The 19,021-nt window shown below is 33.5% G+C and overlaps 1 pseudogene; it reads right to left on the bottom strand.

Moving 5' to 3' along the window:
• Window positions 1-4,297: 4,297 nt before the first annotated feature.
• Window positions 4,298-5,274, bottom strand: LOC141499115 (PIH1 domain-containing protein 1 pseudogene; annotated as a pseudogene).
• Window positions 5,275-19,021: the final 13,747 nt, after the last annotated feature.

Below are 19,021 nucleotides of genomic sequence, written 5' to 3'. Positions count from 1 at the left end.
TGGCATAGAATGAAATTAGATAAGAGCAATACCTCACACCCTTTAGCAAGATAAGATACTAAAAGATACAGGATTTAGACATAAAAAGCAATATGATAAGCAAATTAGAAAATCAAGGACTAGTTCGCCTGTGAGATCTATGGAAAGGGGAGCAGTTTTTGACTGTCGAAGAGATGGAGAACATCACCAAAAACAAACTAGATGACTTCAATTACATTAAAGAGCTTTTTCACAGATAAAGCCACTGTAACCAAGATCAAAAGAAATGTGGTAAACTGCTAAATAATTTTTACATCTAATTATTCTGACAAAGGACTCACTTCTAAAATATACAAAGAACTGAGTCATATTTTTTTTATAAATGCCATTACCCTGTTGACAAATTGTCAAATGATATGCTAACGCAATTTACAGATAAGGATATCAAAACCATCTATAGTCATATGAAAAGTTGCTCCAAATCATTAATTATTAGAGAAATGCAAATTAAAGGTACTCTGAGATATCAGCTCACACCTCTCAGACTAGCCAATATGACCAGAATAAAGTGAAATTTATTCTTAGAATAGAGTTTATATGTATTAAATACTTTTTTTTAGTTTTTGCAAGGCAATGGGGTTAAGTGACTTGCCCAAGGCCACACGACTAGGTAATTATTAAGTGTCTGAGGCCGGATTTGAACTCAGGTACTCCTGACTCCAAGGCAAGTGCTCTATTCCCTGTGCCACCTAGCCGCCCCCTATTTCTTAAATACTTTAATGAAAAAGAAGTAATGACTAGATCACTATTTGGACATGTAAATTAAAAACTAAAACATTAACATATTTAGTTAAAATAAATATTTATATACTAAGATATGTTTCATCATATTTTTTGCAACAGTTTATATATGCTGACTGGTAAAATACAAGATAAAATTTAAAAATTAAAAAGTGTTATTTTTGTTTTATAAAAGATTACTGATTTGTTCATCTTCATAAAAAAGAATGCCACTGAGAAATTGCCATATGTTTAGAAGATGGTGTAACTAACAGATAAAATTTAAAGTACACTAGAGATTTTATTTTGTGATTAGAGTATCTACTAATAATTTGTTTTGAAACTGTAAATTTTGTGTCATTTTATTTTAATGAATAAAGGATTAATCCGGAATGGATTTCATTTCATTTGTCTCCTCAAACTCTTTTTTTTTTTGCCCACTATATCTGGAAACTGAAAGTTTGAATGTTCTTTGATTTAAACATATTAATAGCAAATTTAACTAATTACAGCATATGGATACTCATTATTTCTCTCATGATGCAGAAATGATCAAAATTTCTTTTAAATCACTCATCATCCTTCCTTCCTCCTCATATTTAAATTCATCTTAGGATAAAATCAGTCATTGGAAATTTTAAAAAATAATTCATTATGATAATTCACTCAAAATACAGAAAAACGATAACCAAAAAATTGTAAAACTCTACACTAATATATATTCATCTCTTTGAGTAGTATTGATTGACTTGTTAAAGCAAATATGAATAAAATTTCAGTTTGTTGAGAATTAATATGCTCAAGAAATAGCAATAGCTTCAGTAGATACCATTTCAGTTATGACTTCATAACCTTCACAAATAAAAGGCACAGAAATAACTGCAGAGGAAATTTACTATTTTTGCTAAAAGTATACTTGAAAATTTCACCACCCTTTTATTTGCAAGTAGTAGAAAAGGAAATCTAATTTTCACATAAATCAGTTCATTGCTTAAGAATTTCATATCGCTAGGCTAGTAAGACTTTATGACCCTATGCAAGCAGATAGTCTTAAAAGAACTCTGCAAATTTACAGATAAGAAGATTCTACAAACTCGTTTCATTGTACTCTTTATGACACAATGACAAATCATCAATTTTCCCTTTTAAAATATACCCATGGAAATACTTGATATGCATTAGTATAAGAAAATTATCTTTAATAAAACTTCCATAATTTTATAAGTGATAGTCAAATTAATTGTAGTTGAAACTTCCTCTTTACTGAAAGAAAACCATTTCTAGTTTCAGAAATCTCACTTCAATATATCACAACACATGGTCAAAAAGGTTAACATTTTTACCACCTTCTTTTGACTGTTTATAATCTTACATCCAAATTAAAAGAAAAACTTTTTCTTTCTTTTATTTTATTGGTATTCATTTTATTATTCATCTACATGCTATGGTAGCATTTCAACAATCATTCATTTGCAGATTTCTAAGTTGTACATTTTTCTACCATGCTCCCTTCCCTTTCACCCCACCCCCCCACCCTGGTGGTGAATACTCTGGGAAAAGGTATACATATATATTTGTGTATAACATATTTACAAATTAGTCATTTTCTGGAAGAGGAATTAAGACTAAGGACAAAGAAAGAAAGTCATGAGATGGGAAGGAAAAACATGAGAGGTTTTAAAAAAGTGAACATAATATACATACAGATTCTCTGTTTTTTTTTTTCTTACCTGTGGATATGGTTCACCTTGTCCATAAGATAATTCCCAGTATTGTCCTTTATCGCTGAATTGCTGAGAGCAGCTGAATCCATCATAATTGATCAATGCACAATTGTTTTAATGTATGCTATATTCTTTTAGTTCTGCTCCCTTTACTCAGTATCAGTTCATGTAATTCTTTCCATGTTTCTCTTGAGTCTGTTTCCTCGAGAAAAATAGTACTCCATAACATTCACATACATATCTTGTTCAACCTTTGCCACTACAAAAATTATTACTATAAACATTTTTGAACCTGAGACATTTTTATTTTATGATTTCTTTTAGATAAAGACCATTCCCAAAGGGAATGATCAATTTTAATGGTCTTTGAGTATACTTCCAGATTACTCTCCAGAATGGTTTGATCAGTTCACAACTTCATCAATAGTGCTTTAATGTCCCAATTGCCCCCACAGCCACTTCAACACTGATGCCTACTTTTTTGACATCATACCCATTCTGATAGGTGTGAGGTGATTGGTACTTCATAGTTTTACTTTGCATTTCTCTAATCAATAATGAATTGGAGAATTTTTCCACATATTTATATTTAACTTTAATTTCTTCATTTGAAAACTACCTCTTCATATCATATCAACATTTAACAATTGGAAAATGGCATGTATTTTACAAATTTGATTAAGGTCTCTATATTTTGGATATGAGACTTTTATCAGAAACATTAGCTCTGAAAATCATTTCCTACTGCCCTGTTTTCCTTATCTTTGTTGCATTGGTTTTATTAGTGCAAAAAGTTTATAATTTAAACTACTACTTTTCATCTATTTTGTAATTTATAATGTTCTCTATTTCTTGTTTTGTCATAAATTTCTCCCCTAGATCCAATAGAGCATTTCTTGATCTCTTACTTGACCTCTGACATCATTCTTTATGTCTAAATGCTGCATCCATTCTGACCTTATTTTGGTATAGGTATGGCATGTGAGTATATGCCTTTTTCCCCCCATACTATTTTCCACTTCCCCCCAGCAGTTTTTGATGAATAGAGACTTTTTATCCCAGAATCTAATGTCTTTGCATTTATCAAACAATAAAGTGAATAGTCAATTACTATTGTTTCTTTGGTATCTACTCTCATCCACTTGTCTGTAACTATTTCTTAACCAGTGCCAGGCAGTTTTGATGATTGCAACTTTATAATATAGTTTTATATCTGATACAGCTAGACTTACCTTCTTTTGAATTTTTTTCCATTTATTTTCTTTATATTCTTGACCTTTTGTTAGTCCAGATGAATTTTGTTGCTATATTATCTAGCTTGATAAAAACAGTTATTTGATAGTTTAATTACTGTGACACTGAATAGATAATTCAATTTGGGTAGAATTGTCATTTTTATTATAGTAGCCCAATCTAATCATAAGCAATTGATATTTTTCCAATTGTTTAGATTTCACTTTATTTGTATGAAAAGTATTTAGTGATTGTGTTCTAATAGTTTCTGTGTTTGTCTTGGGAGATAGATAGCTAAATAAATTTATGTTGTCAGCAGTTACTTTAAATGGATTTCTCTTTCTATTTCTATCCCTAGAACTTTCTTAATCTTGTACAGAAATGCTGATGATTTTTGTGGATTTATTTTATATTCTGCTGTTTTGCTGAAGTTGTTACTTGTTTCAATTAGTTTTTATAGTTGATTTTCTAAGGTTCTCTAAATAGGTCATCATATCATTTGCAAAGAGTGAAAAAGCTTCCCCTTGCGATTTATAATTCTTCAATTACTTGTTCTTCTATTATTTCTAATATTAACATTTCTAATACATATTGAATAGTGGTGTAGTAATGGGCATCCATGTTTCAGCAATTCCTATAGTCTCTAGTGTTTTCTTTTTCTCAGATAAAAACCATTTTATTTTAGAGTCAGGGAAGCAAAGTAGTCCCCCTAGGCTGCCATCTGTGAGGAGTCCAGGTCCTGCTGTCTGCAGGGGCATGGAAATCATCAGGATCTTGTTCTGATTGAAGGCTGCCCTGCACTGGTCCTGGTTAAGATAGTAGGGGAGAAAGATGTCCATGCGGTAGGGGGTTCCTGGCGGCCCCAGGCCCAGTCGGTCCCCACCGAACTGAAGTGAGAGCTGGCGGACAGAGGTCACTTTGGGCACGACCACCTCAGCCAACAGCATGTCTGGGGCCTCCAGCCAGAGCCTCAAAGAAGTATCCTCGGAGACGGGCCATCTCTGAGCTCCTGGATGGTCGGCGGCCATGACTGGCTCTGGGTACAGATGTTCTGCTGGGAGATGGAGCCCAGGAGGCACCACCCTCGGCCGAGCTGGATTCCATATTTGTCCTCTAAACCCTCCATGGCCACCGTGACCAAAAACTCTAAGAAGAAGTTGTTACTCCGTAGCTTCTTATAGAAGTCAGGGTTGCTGGAGATGCCGCATGCCGTGCAGCCCTTCCCTCCTCGGTCCAGCTTGGCGTGGGGCTCTCCCAGGCTCATGGGGATGCCCCCTGGTCGCCCGCCAGCTGGCACAGCAGCTCCTGCTCGCTGAAGTCGGCCTGGGTGGGGTGGCCCCCGACTGGCACACGTTGATGAAGACCTTGCCCTCGGGGGAGCACGCCTTGACTCGGAAACCGGCCTTGGGCTGGATCTGCCTGCAGTCAGGCATGGGCGACTGGGTGTCCAGGATCTTCTGCATGGCCCGCAGCAGCATCTGCGCACACAGGCCCGGGCTCTCCTCCTCCCGTAACTCGGCACCAGCAGGGAGCTGTCCTGGGCAAGGGCAGAGGCCATGGCCTCGGGTAGGGGGTCCTTCTGCGGGTCCCCGGCCCCACCCGGTGGGCGCGAGGACGCCTAGAGATCCCCACCCACCGCTCCGAGGCCCGAACCCGGCCGGCCACGGGGAGGCCCACTGCCGGGCTCTCTAGTGTTTTTAATAGTGATATATGTTGTATTTTGACAAAGACTTTTTCAGTGTCATATGATATAATCATATGATTAGTGTTCTTTTTTTATGGATATGTTCAGTTATTTTTATTGTTTTCCTAATAATGAACCCTCCTTGACTATCTGATATAAATCCTACCTGATCATAGTAGGATTGTAATTGTATTATAGTAATTTCTTTGCTAAAAATTGTATTTAAGATATTTGCATCAATGTTCATTAGGAAGATTGGACTATAGTAGTATTCTTTGTCTGTTTGCTCTCCGCTTCGGTTGGGTATCAGCACCATATCAGTGACATAAAAGAATTTTGACAGAACTTCTTCTCATTTTAAATAGTTTAACGTACAATTGGAAATAACTATTCTTTAAAAACTTGGAAGAATTCACTTGTAAATCCATATGGACCTGGAGATTCTTTTTCTTTGGGAGTTTATTCTTGGTTTCTTCATTTTATTTTTTCTTAACTGATTTAAGCATTTTATTGCCTCTTCCTTTTATCTGGGTAGTTTATAATTTTTTAAATATTTATTCATTCCACTCATAATTGTGAAAATTATTGGCATAAGGTTGGGCGAAATAGGTTTGAAATATCTCTTTAATTTCCTCCTCATTGGTGGTGAATTTCCCTTTTTCATTTTTGATAGTGACAATTTGGTTTCTTTTTTGTTGTTTTTTTAAATTACATGAACCAAAATTTATCTATTTATTGCTTTTTTGTATTATTAAATCAATGTTTTCTTGCTTCTACTTCTATTAATTTATCTTTCACTTTTCAGAATTTCTAATTTGGTATTTAATTGGGAATGTTTAATTTGTACTTTTATAGTGGTTTTAGTTGCATGCTAAATTCATTGATCTTCTCTTTCTCTATTTTATTAATATACACATTTAATATACACAACTGCTTAGGCTACATCCCATAAATTTTGGTATGATTTTTCATTGATATAATTTTCTTTGTATGATTTGTTGTTCGATCCACTTCTTTAAAATTAAGGAATTCATTTCAAATTAAGTTTTTATTTGTCTTTCCATGATGCATTATTGAATGTAATTATTTTGTGCCATGATTTGAAAATGATGAATTAAATATTTCTGCCTTTCTGCATTGGATTGTAAGGCTTTTGTACCTAGCACACAGTCAATTTTGTTACAAGTTCCATGTATTACAGAGAAAAAGCTACATTCTTTTTTTCATACCTTTTCAATTTTCTATGGAGGACTATCATATCTAAGGTTTCTAAGATTCTATTCACCATCTTTTAAAATGTTTTTGAAAATTTATTTGTTTTGACAACTACATACAACAGAATTTTCACCAGTCATGATTTTTGCAAGGTTTTTGAGTTTTACATTTTTCTCCTTCCCTCTTTTTTCTCCTCATTCCCTTGACCAACAGCAATCAAATATTGGCTAAATATGTGTAACATGATAAATGTAATTTGATATTAGTTATGTTGCAAAAGAAAAATCAGATTCAAGTAGAAGAAAAAAACATTATCAAGAAATAAAATGACATAAGACATTAGATAACTTTTTTGTTTTCTGTTTTTTTTGGAAGACAATGAGGTTAAGTGACTTGCCTAAGGTCACACAGCTAGGTCATTATCAAGTGTCTGAGGCTGGATTTGAACTCAGGTCCTCCTCACTCCAGAACCAGATCTCTATCCCCTGTGCTGCCAGTTTTCCCCTAAAATTCAATTTTAAAAATTAAAGATAGTAAATTTTGATCTGCATTTTAACTCCATAACTTCTTCTCTAATATAGAAAGTATTTTCCACCACAAGTTTTTTAGAAATGTCTTTGATTATCATCCAAGGTCATCATAGTTGATCATCACCCAGTGTTGTTGTTAGTTTGTATAATGTTGTTCTGGTTCTGCTCATTTCACTCAGCATCAGGTCATGTAAGGTTTTCCTCACTTTTTGAAGTCCTAGGAATTATTACTTCTTACAGAGCAAAAGTGTTTCATCACCTCCTATATCACAATTTGTTCAACCATTCCCCTTAATCCCCTTAATTTCTAATTCTTTGCCACCATGACAAGAACTTCTATGTCTTTTTATCTTTTTAACTTTCCTTCTTCTTTATTTTGTGATTAGATTTATCTATTTCTAGGAGAGGGAAATGGATTTCCCCTACTACTACAGGCTTGTTGTCTGTGTCTCCCAAATGGAAATGTATGTTTATTGCCCTCAATAACTCAGGTGTGCATATGGATATTGATGAGAGTCAGGTAGAATAGAGATGCCCAACACAAATGGTTGTGATAGAAACTCTATTGCTTTATTCTTGGATACTCAGACTTTTATAACAAAACTTATCTCAGACATGACAGGTTAGATGAAACCTTGCTGCATAGCTTCCTTGATTAAATCTACAACATTTATCCTTCTGTAGACGTCCATATCAGAAAGTTTCCCACAGACCTTTAGCGCCACAGATGTTTAGGTCAGGGTTTACTGGTGAGCCAACAAATCCATTTAATGAGCAAAAGTACATGCATATCTCTGTTGGCCAAGGTCACCAAAAATATATCTATATCACTCTCAGGACCTGGCCCTCCACATAAGCTATTCTCTCTTTGGGTGAAATCTGTTGAAAGAAGGATTTTCACAGTGTTCTCACACTCCCTTCTTTCCCCTCTACTAGAAGAGATTTTAGTGCCTCTTCACATGATGTTATTCATCCTCTAAGGCCTACCCCTCTCCTCAAATCATACTTCTTTTCATTTCTTTATTCTTTTAATCCTGTCTTGTACCTCCAACACCTGTGTCAAAATATCCTCCTTTTATCTGTCCTGGTAGAAGTACCTTTCTTGAGGGATGATTTATTGATTAATTGATAAGTCACAGCCATATTTACCAAGTAAGTTTTTCTTTCTCTTCCCTTAGAAGTGCATTTCTCAGAAGTCATAAATCACATCAAATTTTAGACAGCTTTTTTTAGGTCCTGTAGTATATTTTTTATTATTTTTCATCCATTTGTACATGTATATTTCCAAGTTACAAAATTTCCCTCCACTCTTCCTTCCCACCCCCCTCTCCTCAGTAGGGAACAGTCAGATTAACAGTTTATATACATATTTTGTTAAACAAGTTTACAAATTAGTAATTTTTGTCTTGAGAAATTAAGATTAAGAGAAATAGATGCATAAGAGATAATTTCTATAATGTGTTCATCAGATTTGGTAGGGGTGTTTTTCCCCCTGCATGTTTTATTTTATTTTTCATCCTCTGGTTGAGAATAATATATACCATAACCAGTCTAATACATTGTCTAAGCTTTTTGGACAGTCAAGAGGAGTTGCATCCATTCAGATTTGTTCATCTCATAATGTTTTTGATGTGTACATTGTTCTCTTGACTCTACTCCATTCACTCAGCATCAGATCCCATAAATTACATGCTTCTCTAGAGATTGACCATTTATGCTTTCTTATAGAACAATAATATTCCATAATATTCATGTACCATAACTTGTTTAGCCTTTCCCAACTTGATGTGCATTCCCTCAATTTCCAATTCTTTGCCACTACCAAAAGAGATGCTATGAATATTTTGGAACATGTAGGACTTTTCCATTTTTAATAATTTCTTCTGGTTATAGTCCTAGAAATGGAATTGGTGTGTCAAAGGGTATGAAAAGTTTTATTGCTCTTTGGGCATAGTTCCATTTTGCTCTCCAGAAAAGTTGGATCTATTCGACAATTCTACCAGCAATGCATCAATGCTATCAATGTCTCAATACACCCACAACCTCTCCAACATTGATCTTCTTGTCTTTTTCTCCTCTGGGATAATATAGTAGGTGTGAGATGATACTTCATTGTTGTATTAATTTGCATTTCTCTAGTCAACATTGATTTGGAGTATTTTTTCATATGATTTTATATAGCTTTTATTTCTTCATTTGAAAACTATTCGTATCCTTTGACTATCAAGTAGGGAATGACTTATGTCCTTATAAATTTGATGCAATTCTTCATATATTTTAGTAATGAGACCTTTATCAGTATTCTTGGTTGTGAAGATTGTTTCCTAGCTTTCTGCTTTTCTTCTAATTTTGGCAACATTGATTTTATTAGTGAAAAAAACTTTTTAATTTAATCATTCATTTTGCTGTTTATAGTGTGCTCTAATTCTGGTTTGATCATAAATTTATCCCTTTTCCATAGATCAGATAGATAGAGTATTTTTTTTTGGTCTATCATTTATCTATGGTATCACTCTTTATGTCTAAGCACACTATCTTTTTAAGTATCTCCATGGTTCAACAATCGTCATGAGCCAAACCATTATGCAAAATCAAATTATTTCATGAACCACTTATACCTCACCTCTCTAAGCATACTCCCTCCAATTGTAGCCCAAGCATCAGGCACAGCAAAACTGCTCCATGATCTTTTGATATTCAGTCCATCTAAGTGCATTCCCACAGTCCCTATAGAATTCCAACATTAGCACTCTAATACTTCCCAAATAAGTGGAGGACACACTCTCTCCCTTTGTCCCTATAGCATTCTAAGCATAGAACACTTGTTAGATAAAGCATGGAATGAGGCAAGGTTACTTTGTAATCTATCCTCTACTAAATCAAGATCATTTCAAGATTAAATTATGTATAGATCCTCTAAGTATTATCCCTCCTTCTTAATATGAAATACAACCCATGTAATCACCCTCACTTCATGATTCATTTATATTCATTTATATCCATGACATGTTTTGTAAGTATATTCAATCATCATTTGTTGAGGTATTGGTTAAAGGTTCAACCCTTTCATTTTCATTCTATACCTATAAAGACCAGATAAAAAATGAGGCAAAGAAGGACCTCTTTTACTTCATCAAAAAAAAAAAATCATTCTAGGAGGTGAAGAACAACAGTTTTTTTTTAAATTTTATTTTTATTGATATTTTATTTTTCCAAATTCATGTGATAAAAGATTTTTTTAAATTCATGCATATGCTTATGAATATGTTTAAGGTACACAATTTCCTTCCACCCTCCTTCATATCCTCTCTCCTCAGCGGCAAGCAGGGAAGTAAATATTGTACATATACATTTGGGTTAAACATGTTTTTCAGATGAGTCATTTTCAGCATGAGGAATTAGGAGTAAGGAAAAGAAATACATGAGGTTTTTTTTTTTAAGTGAATTATAGGCATAGCAAGATGGCACAGTGGAAAGAGCACTGGCCCTGGAGTCAGGAGTACTTGAGTTCAAATCCGGCCTCAGACATTTGATAATTACCTATCCCTGTGGACTTGGACAAGCCACTTATCCCCATTGCCTTGCACAAAAAGTGAAAGCAGTGTTCATCAGATTGTGAAGGATTTTTTGTTTGTTTTGTTTTGGTATTTTCTTCTTGATGGGGATAGCATCATCCATAGCTAGTCTAAAAAGGTTGTCCTAGCTTTCAGAACTACTAAGAGGAGCTTCATCCTTCAAGGTTAATCATCTTACTATGTTACTTGACCATTTATGAATTGAGAATGACTTGCAACCTGATAAATTTTTTGCCATTCTCTCTTTCTCTCTCTCTCTCTCTCTCTCTCTCTCTCTCTCTCTCTCTCTCTCATCTCTCTCTATCTCTCTCTATATATATATATATACATATATATATATATATATATATATATATATATATATATATCAGAAATGAGATCTTTGCCAAACCTTCTAGTTGTAAAGATTGTTTTCTAGCTTTCTTCTGCTTTCCTTCTAATTTTGGCAACATTGATTTTATTAGTCCAAAACTTTTTTAATTTAATATAGTCAAAATCATCCATTTTGAAGTTTATAATGTACTTTATTTCTTGTTTGGTCATAAATTTGTTCCCTTTCCATACGTCTGATAGAGTATTTCTTAGTCTATTAATTTATCCATGGTGTTGCCCTTTATGGTTAAATTCTGTACCCATTTTTACTTTTTGGTATAGGGGATGAGATATGAATCTATGCCCTAGTTTTTACCATACTATTTTCCAGTTTTCTCCATAATTTTTGTCAAATAGTGAATTCTTATCCCAGCATCTAAAAGATGCCTTTGTGAAACAGTAGACTAATGTAGCTATTTACTACTGTTTCTTTTGAACATATCTTAATCCACTGATCCATTACTCTATTTCTTAACCAGTGCCAGGCAGGTTTGATGACTGCCCTTTCATAGTAAAGTTTTAGATCTGATAGAGATAGGCCACCGTCCTTTACCTTTTTTTCATTAGTTCCCTTGCTATTCTTCATCTTTTGTTGTACGAGATGGATTTTGTTACTACTTTTTCTATATTGGTAAAATAATTATTTGGTAGGTTGATTGGTATGACACTGAATAAGCAATTTAATTTGGGTAGAATTGTCATTTTTATTATATTAGCTCAACCTAACCATGAGTATTTGACATTTTTCCAATTATTTAGATCTGACTTTATTTGGGTGAGAAGTGCTTTATAACTGTATTCATACAGTTTCTAGTTTCTCTTGGAAAGTAGATTCTTGAGTATTTAATAACTACAGTTACTCTAAATGGAACTTTTCTTTATACCTATTGCTCTTTGGTTTTGTCGTTCATATATAAAAATGTTGATGATTTATGTGGGTTTATTTTATGTCCTGTGACTGCTGAATCTGTTAATTGTTTCAAGGAGTTTTTCAAGATGATTTTCTCTGGTTCTCTAAGTATGTCATCATATCATCTGCAAAGATTGAAAGCTTTGCTTCCTCATTGCCAATTCAGATCCCTTCAATTTCTTTTTCTTCTCTTATTGCTAGAGCTAAAATTTTTTAAATTATATTCAATAGTAATGTGGCAATAGGCATCTTTGTTTCACCCCTGATATTATTGGAAATGCTTGAAGTTTATAAACATTACATATACAATTTATAGGTGGTTTTTAGATATTCTACTTATTATCTTAAGGAAAACTCCATTTGTTTCTAAATTTTCTAGTTTTTTTTTTTCATAGGAATGGATGTTGTATTTAATCAAAAGCTTTTTCATCATCTCTTAAGATAATCATATGATTTCTGTTAATTTTGCAATTGATATGTTCAATTATGTTGAGTATTTCCCTGATATAGAACCCTACCTATCTACCTGCTATAAATCCTACCTGATCATGGTATATTATCTTAGTAGTAACTTGCTGTAATCTCATTGCTAAAAATTTACTTAAGGTTTTTTTTTAATCAATGTTCATTAGCAAGATTGGTTTATAATTTTCTTTGTCTGTTTTACTTCTTCTGATTTAGGTATCAGTACGGCATTGGTGTCATAAAAGGAAATTGGCAGAACTCCTCCAATTTTTTTTTAGATAGTTTATGTAGAATAGGAGTTAATTGTTCCTTAAAGGCTTGGTAGATTTCACTTGTAAATGTGTCTGGAATTGGAGACTTTTTCTTAGGGAGTTTTTGATGGTTTCTTCCAATTTTTTTTTTCCCGAAATGGGTTTTTTAATTTTTTTTTCCTTTTCTGTTAATCTGAGCAATTTGTATTTATGTTAATATTCAACCATTTCACTCAAGTTATCAAATATATAGGCATACATTTCTGCAAATTAGCTCTGAATTATCTCTAATTTCCTTCTCATTGGTGGTTAGTTCACCCTTTTCACTTTTGATACTGGCAGTTTGATTATCTTTGCTTTTTCTTTTTGTGTTAATCAAATTAACTCAAGGTTCATCTATTTTAATGACTTTTTGATAAAACTAACTCTTAATTTAGTGTATTAGATCAATGTTTTCATGCTTTAAATTTTATTAATCTTTCCTTTGATTTTCAGAATTTCTAGTTGCATACATACCCAATTCTTTGAACTCTTCTTTCTTTATTTTATTCATATAAGTATTTAGAGATACAGAATTTCCCCCTCAATATTGCCTTGGTTGCATCACATAAATTGTTGGTATGATGTCTCATTATTATAATTTCCTTGGACATAATTACTGATTATTTTTATGATTTGTTGTTTGATCCACTCATTTAAAATCGTTATTTAGTTTCTAATTAGTTTTTGGCTTCTCTTTTTGAGACCCTTTATTATATGTAATTTTCATTGCATCATGCTCTGAAAAGAATGAATTTATTAATCTGGCTTTTCTGTATTTGATTATAAGATCATGTACTACTACATCCTAGTACACAGTCAATTTTGGTATAAGTGCCATGTACTGCTGAAAAACAGATATATTCTTTTCTATCCCTATTAATTTTTCTCCAGAGATCTATCATATCTGGGTTTTCTAAGATTTCATTCCCCTTGTTAACTTACTGCTTGTTTATTTTGTGGTTATGTTTATCTAATTCTGAGAGAGGTATGTTGAGGTCTCACATTATTAAAGTTTTGCTGACTAGGTCTCCTTGGAATTTACTCAACTTTTCCTCTGGGATTTTGGATACTATGACACTAGGTGCATAAATTTTTAATAATGATATAGCTTCATTACCAGTAGTTGGCTTATAAGAAGATGTATTTTTCTTCCTTATCCTTTTCTTTTTTTTGGGGGGGGGGTGAAGGGAAAAATCAGTTTACCCATTTTATAAGATCATTTCAAATACTAACCATCCAAGGCCTGATTGACCGATCCATGAACTCTACTGATTATTGGCAGCTGTAATTCCAGGAACTAGCCATTCCAGCAACTGTTTATCCTCGAAAGAAGTTGGCTACCTCCTTCAGGATAAACAATTTAATTAAGAATATGTCATTTACGAGTACATGGCCTTCAGCCTGTCACACAATCTACAGATGGTTTTTTAAATTTATTACTGAATACTGGAACTTAGCCCAAGCCTTGGCTTTATGCCTTCTTTGTCCTCTAATGTATAAAAATCACTTTAGGGTTGAAAAACACTGAAGCCTCTCCCATGGAGCTGACTAGTTGCCTGAGATTCTCCCCTTCAGGTCTCATGCTGGACTGATCCGGAGCTTCCCCAGCATTGACTTTGAGAGACGGTGTTCATCTGAAGTGGTGATGTTTTCTTTTTCTTTTTCTTTTTCCTCTATCTTAATAATTATTGTAATAGTTTTAATACTCTGTGTAATTTTATATTGTTTGTGTCAGTGTCGTTTGTCTTATTGTCCTATTCCTTGTTTAGTTTAATAAATCCCTATTAAAATTCGTTGTATGAGAGTGTCATTTTGTGGGAGTAGATCCACGAACACTTAAAATCACAATACAGGGGGTCAAGGCAATGGGGCTAAGTGCCTTGTCCAAGGTCACACAGCTAGGTAATTATTAAATGTTTGAGGCTGGATTTCAACAAAGGTCCTCCTCACTCCAGTGCTGGTCCTCTATCCACTGATGACCTAGCTACCTCATTATCTCTTTTAATGACATATATTTTTGATTTTGCTTGATCTGAGATCAGGATTGCTACCCATAAACTAGTTTTCCTTTTTTAAATTGTGTATTGTATATTTTGCCCCATCCTTTATCCTGAGTGTTTCTCTCTGCTTCAGATGTGCTTCTTGTAAACAACATATTGAAGGATTCTGGTTTTTAATCCATTCTGCTATCCCTTTCATTTTATGGGACAGTTCATCCCACTTTCATTTACAGTTACAATTATTAATTCTGCTTTACCCTCCTTGCTATCTTTCCTTATTTATATTTTTCTCTATCCTTTTCTTCCTCTTCACCAAAGTTTACCCTTTTCCCTTTAACTTTTCTTTTAAAATTTGACTTTCAATTGATTTCCACTTTTTCCTTTCCCTTCTCTTTCATCAATCCCTTCTTCCCTTATCTTTCAGATCCCCCACCCCCACCCCCTTCCCTTTGAATTAGAATAGATTAGATTTTTAAACCCAAGTAGGAATGTATCTTATTCACTCTCTGGGCCAAATCTATTGAATAGAATTTTCTCATTGTTCATACCTTTCCTTTTTTCCCTATAAAATTATAAAAAAATTGTTCCTCTTCATCCTTTATTATTAAGCACTCAAGTACTATTGAGATAACATCAACCACAATGTGATTAATTTATTTCTTGATAAGCTCAGTGTTTTTAAAATACCATCACAGATTGATTGATTACTTGATTGTTTAATTAACAGCATTGTCTCAGTTACTTAGAATTACACTTTTCAAGAGTCTCGAATTACCTCAAATTATAATCATTTTTTACCCTCCTTACTTTTTAAGTACCCACCAAGGATGCACAATCTTCATGAGCAAAATATCATCCAAAGCCAAATCATTTAATAATTTATTTGTACCCTTTCCCTCAAGTATACTTCCTCCCACACTTCCCCATCCACTGACCTAGGGTACTTAAAGGCTATTAAGTAAAAGATGGATTAAGTACAACCCTGGTTTAACTATAAGAATCTCAAAAGACTGTAAGTACTGGGACACATTTAATGTCTCACTTAAGAACTTTTCAATTGAAGTTATATGAGACCCTGACTCAGGACTGGTCAACTTATGATGCCCTCATCAGAGAAAGTGCTAAGCTTTGTGAGTACAGCAGAATTAGAATAGGTCAAAGGAAATTGAGACACTTATTTAGAAAAACACTCCCTCTTTTCATCAGTGTTTTCTGTCTCAAACATAGGATATCATTTTGGACCTCTTCAATGGACAAAAATCATGCCATAGTCATATCCTCTAAGTCCAATCTCTTCGATTATATTTGATCCTTTAGTTATCCTTTAAGAAATATAATTCTCAAGAATTATAAGTGCTATATCTTCCCTTTTCGGGTGGTGTACAAGTTGTCTGATATTTATTTTGTTTTGTTTTGTTTTGTCTTTCCACTTTTCATTTATGTTTTTATGAATCTCTTGAATCATATACTTGGCAATTAAATTCTCTGTTCAGTTCTGGTCTTTTTGTCAGGAAATATTGGAAATCCTCTATTTTTTTGAAGATCCATCTTTTCCCCTGAAAGAGTATGCAGAATTTTGCAGGGTAGTAAATTCTTGGTTGTAATCCCAGGTCCTTTGCCCTCCAATATATGATATTCTAGTTCCTCCAGTCCTTCAGTGTTGAGGATGATAGGTCCTGTGTGAGTCTGATTATGTTTCCTTTGTATTTGAAATATTTCCTTTTTTGCTGCTTACAGAATTTTGTCCTTTCTTTGAGACCTTGGAGTTTTTATCCTGGGGTGTCTTTCCGGAGGGGATTTTTGTATTCTTTCAAAGTTTATACTGATTTCTTGTTCTACCAGATTTGGACACTTTTCCCTGATAATTCCTTGCATGCTGTTTTCTGAGTTCTTTTAAGATCTAGGGTTTCTAGTTAAATGATTTGTAAATTATCTCTCCTGAATCTATTTTCCAAGTCATTTTTTTCATAAAAGATATTATACATTTTCTTTAATATTTTTTAGAATTTTGTTTTGTTTCATGGAATCTTGTAGTCTTGAAGATTCATTGCTTTTTATTTGTTCAATTCCAATTCTGAGGTTTTTATTTTCTTCAATTAGTTTTTTTGTTTCCTTTTCCAATTGCTAATTTTTAATTTGAACAGAGTTGATTTCTTTGACCATTGTTTTTATATTTTTTTATCTCCATGACTCTCTTTTCTTTTTTTCCCATTTTTTCTTCTTCCTCTCTTCTTTAATTTATAATTTTTAAGCTCTTCTATGAGCTTTTATATTTGAGTCCAATTAATAGCCTCTTTTGTGACTTCCCTTGTGAGAAATTTTTCACTGATTTCTTCTTATGACATGGCATTGTTATCATCTTTATCTTCAGATAGTTTTCTAGAGTGAGAACTCTTTTAGGTTTATGCTCATCTTTTGCTGTTTTAGCTCTACTCCTGGGGTATGGGGAATATATATATATATATATATATATATATATATACACACACACAAGCTTCTTATACTGGGACTGCAGTCTGATCCCTGGCCTGTCATTGACCAATATGTTGCTTTGAAGTCTTGGCCTTCCCTTTGTAGACTTTATATCCAGGTTCTGGCTATGCAGTGGTTTGTTCCCAACCAAGTTCTGTCTTTTGCCCTGGCATTCCCAGGTTTCAGACTTTGTTTGGGCTTTGTACCCTCCCTGCTGGCTTGCTTTTTAGTTGCAGGGACTTACACTGTTGTCTGTCAAGCTTTTGGGACCTGAACTGCATCATGGCTTGAAGTCTCCTACTGGCTTTTTCGCTCTTCAGCCTCACTTGACTTTATTTCCCCTTTTATCCCAAAGAGACAAACCTTTGCTGAAGATCCTCCACAGTATCTATCATTGATAACTTCATTGGCTCTTCTCTTTTTCATGTTGGGATCTGTAGCTTGAATGTCAGTTCAGAGTCTTCATTTATGTTTGCTGGGGAAAAGCTCCTGAAGCAAGTTGTCTTGCTTGTCTACCATCTTGGCTCTGCCCTGGACATCCGAAAATAAGAAATCTTAAGAATTACAAGTATCATCTTCCCCTATAGAGATATATACAATTTAATATTCTTGACTAGCATTTTTTCCCCTTTCCATTTACTTTTTTGTACATCTCTTGAGTTTTGTATTTGAAGATTAAATTTTCTGTTTGGTTCTGTCCTTTTGATCAGAAAATTTTTGCAGTTCTCTATTTATCTGAAAGTTCAACTCTTTCCCTGACAGAATATGATGAATTTTGCAGGGTAGATAATTCTTGGTTGTAATTCAAGGTCCTTTGCCTTTCAGAATATTGTATTCCCTTCAATCTGATCCTTTCACATTGAAGCTGATAAGTTCTATGAAATTCTGATTATGTGTCCTTGATATTTAAATTACTTCTTTTTCGACTGCTTGAAGTATTTTCTCCATTAATTTAGAATTATGGAATTTGGCTACAATATTCTGTTGAGTTATTATTCTTTGATCTCTTTCTGGAAATGTGCTATGTCTTTTTTTCAAGGACTATTTTGTCTTCTTGATAAGAAGACAATTTTCTACAATAATTTCCTGAAAAATATTTTCCAGGCTCTTATTTTGATCTTGGCTTTTAGGTAGACCAATATTTATAAATTATCTCTCCTGGATTTTTTTTCCTAGGTTATTAGCTTTTCCTAAAAGGTACTTTAAATTTTCTTTAAATTTTTCAAACTTTGTTTTTGTTTGTTGGAATCTTGGTGTCTCATAGAACCATTAACTTCCCTTTTGTCCAATTCTAATTTTTAGGACTTCATTTTCATCAGTTAGATTTTGTGTTTCCTCATTCAGCTGGGTAATTTTACTTTTTAATGAGTCCATTACTGTTCCAGTTGGTCAAATTAATTTTTTTTGATAAATCACATTCTTTTTTCTAGGTGGTCTTTTTAATTTAAAGGATTTGATTTCCTCAGTCAGTTTTTTCATAATTCTGCTGTATGGCTCTCATTTGTTTCCATTTTTCTTCTTCTTATCTTCATTGGTTTTTTAAATCCTTTCTAAGTACTACCATGAGACTTTTACATTTGAGATCAACTCATAAATTCCTTTGAAATTTACCAGGTAGGTAATGTGTCGGTGCTTTCTTCTTCTGAGATGGCATTTTTAATCATCCCTATATGAATAGTATTTTTCTATGGTTATCATTCTTTTCAGATATTTTTATTCATTTTGATAGTTGACCATAGTTCCTGGGGTATAAGGAGTATAGTCCCAAACTTTTTATGCTGGGACCAGA

Source organism: Macrotis lagotis, chromosome X, assembly GCF_037893015.1.
Source record: "Macrotis lagotis isolate mMagLag1 chromosome X, bilby.v1.9.chrom.fasta, whole genome shotgun sequence".
Lineage (NCBI taxonomy): Eukaryota > Metazoa > Chordata > Mammalia > Peramelemorphia > Peramelidae > Macrotis > Macrotis lagotis.
The sequence above is the reverse complement of the archived record's forward strand: the minus strand, read 5'-3'. Positions and strand labels throughout refer to the sequence as shown.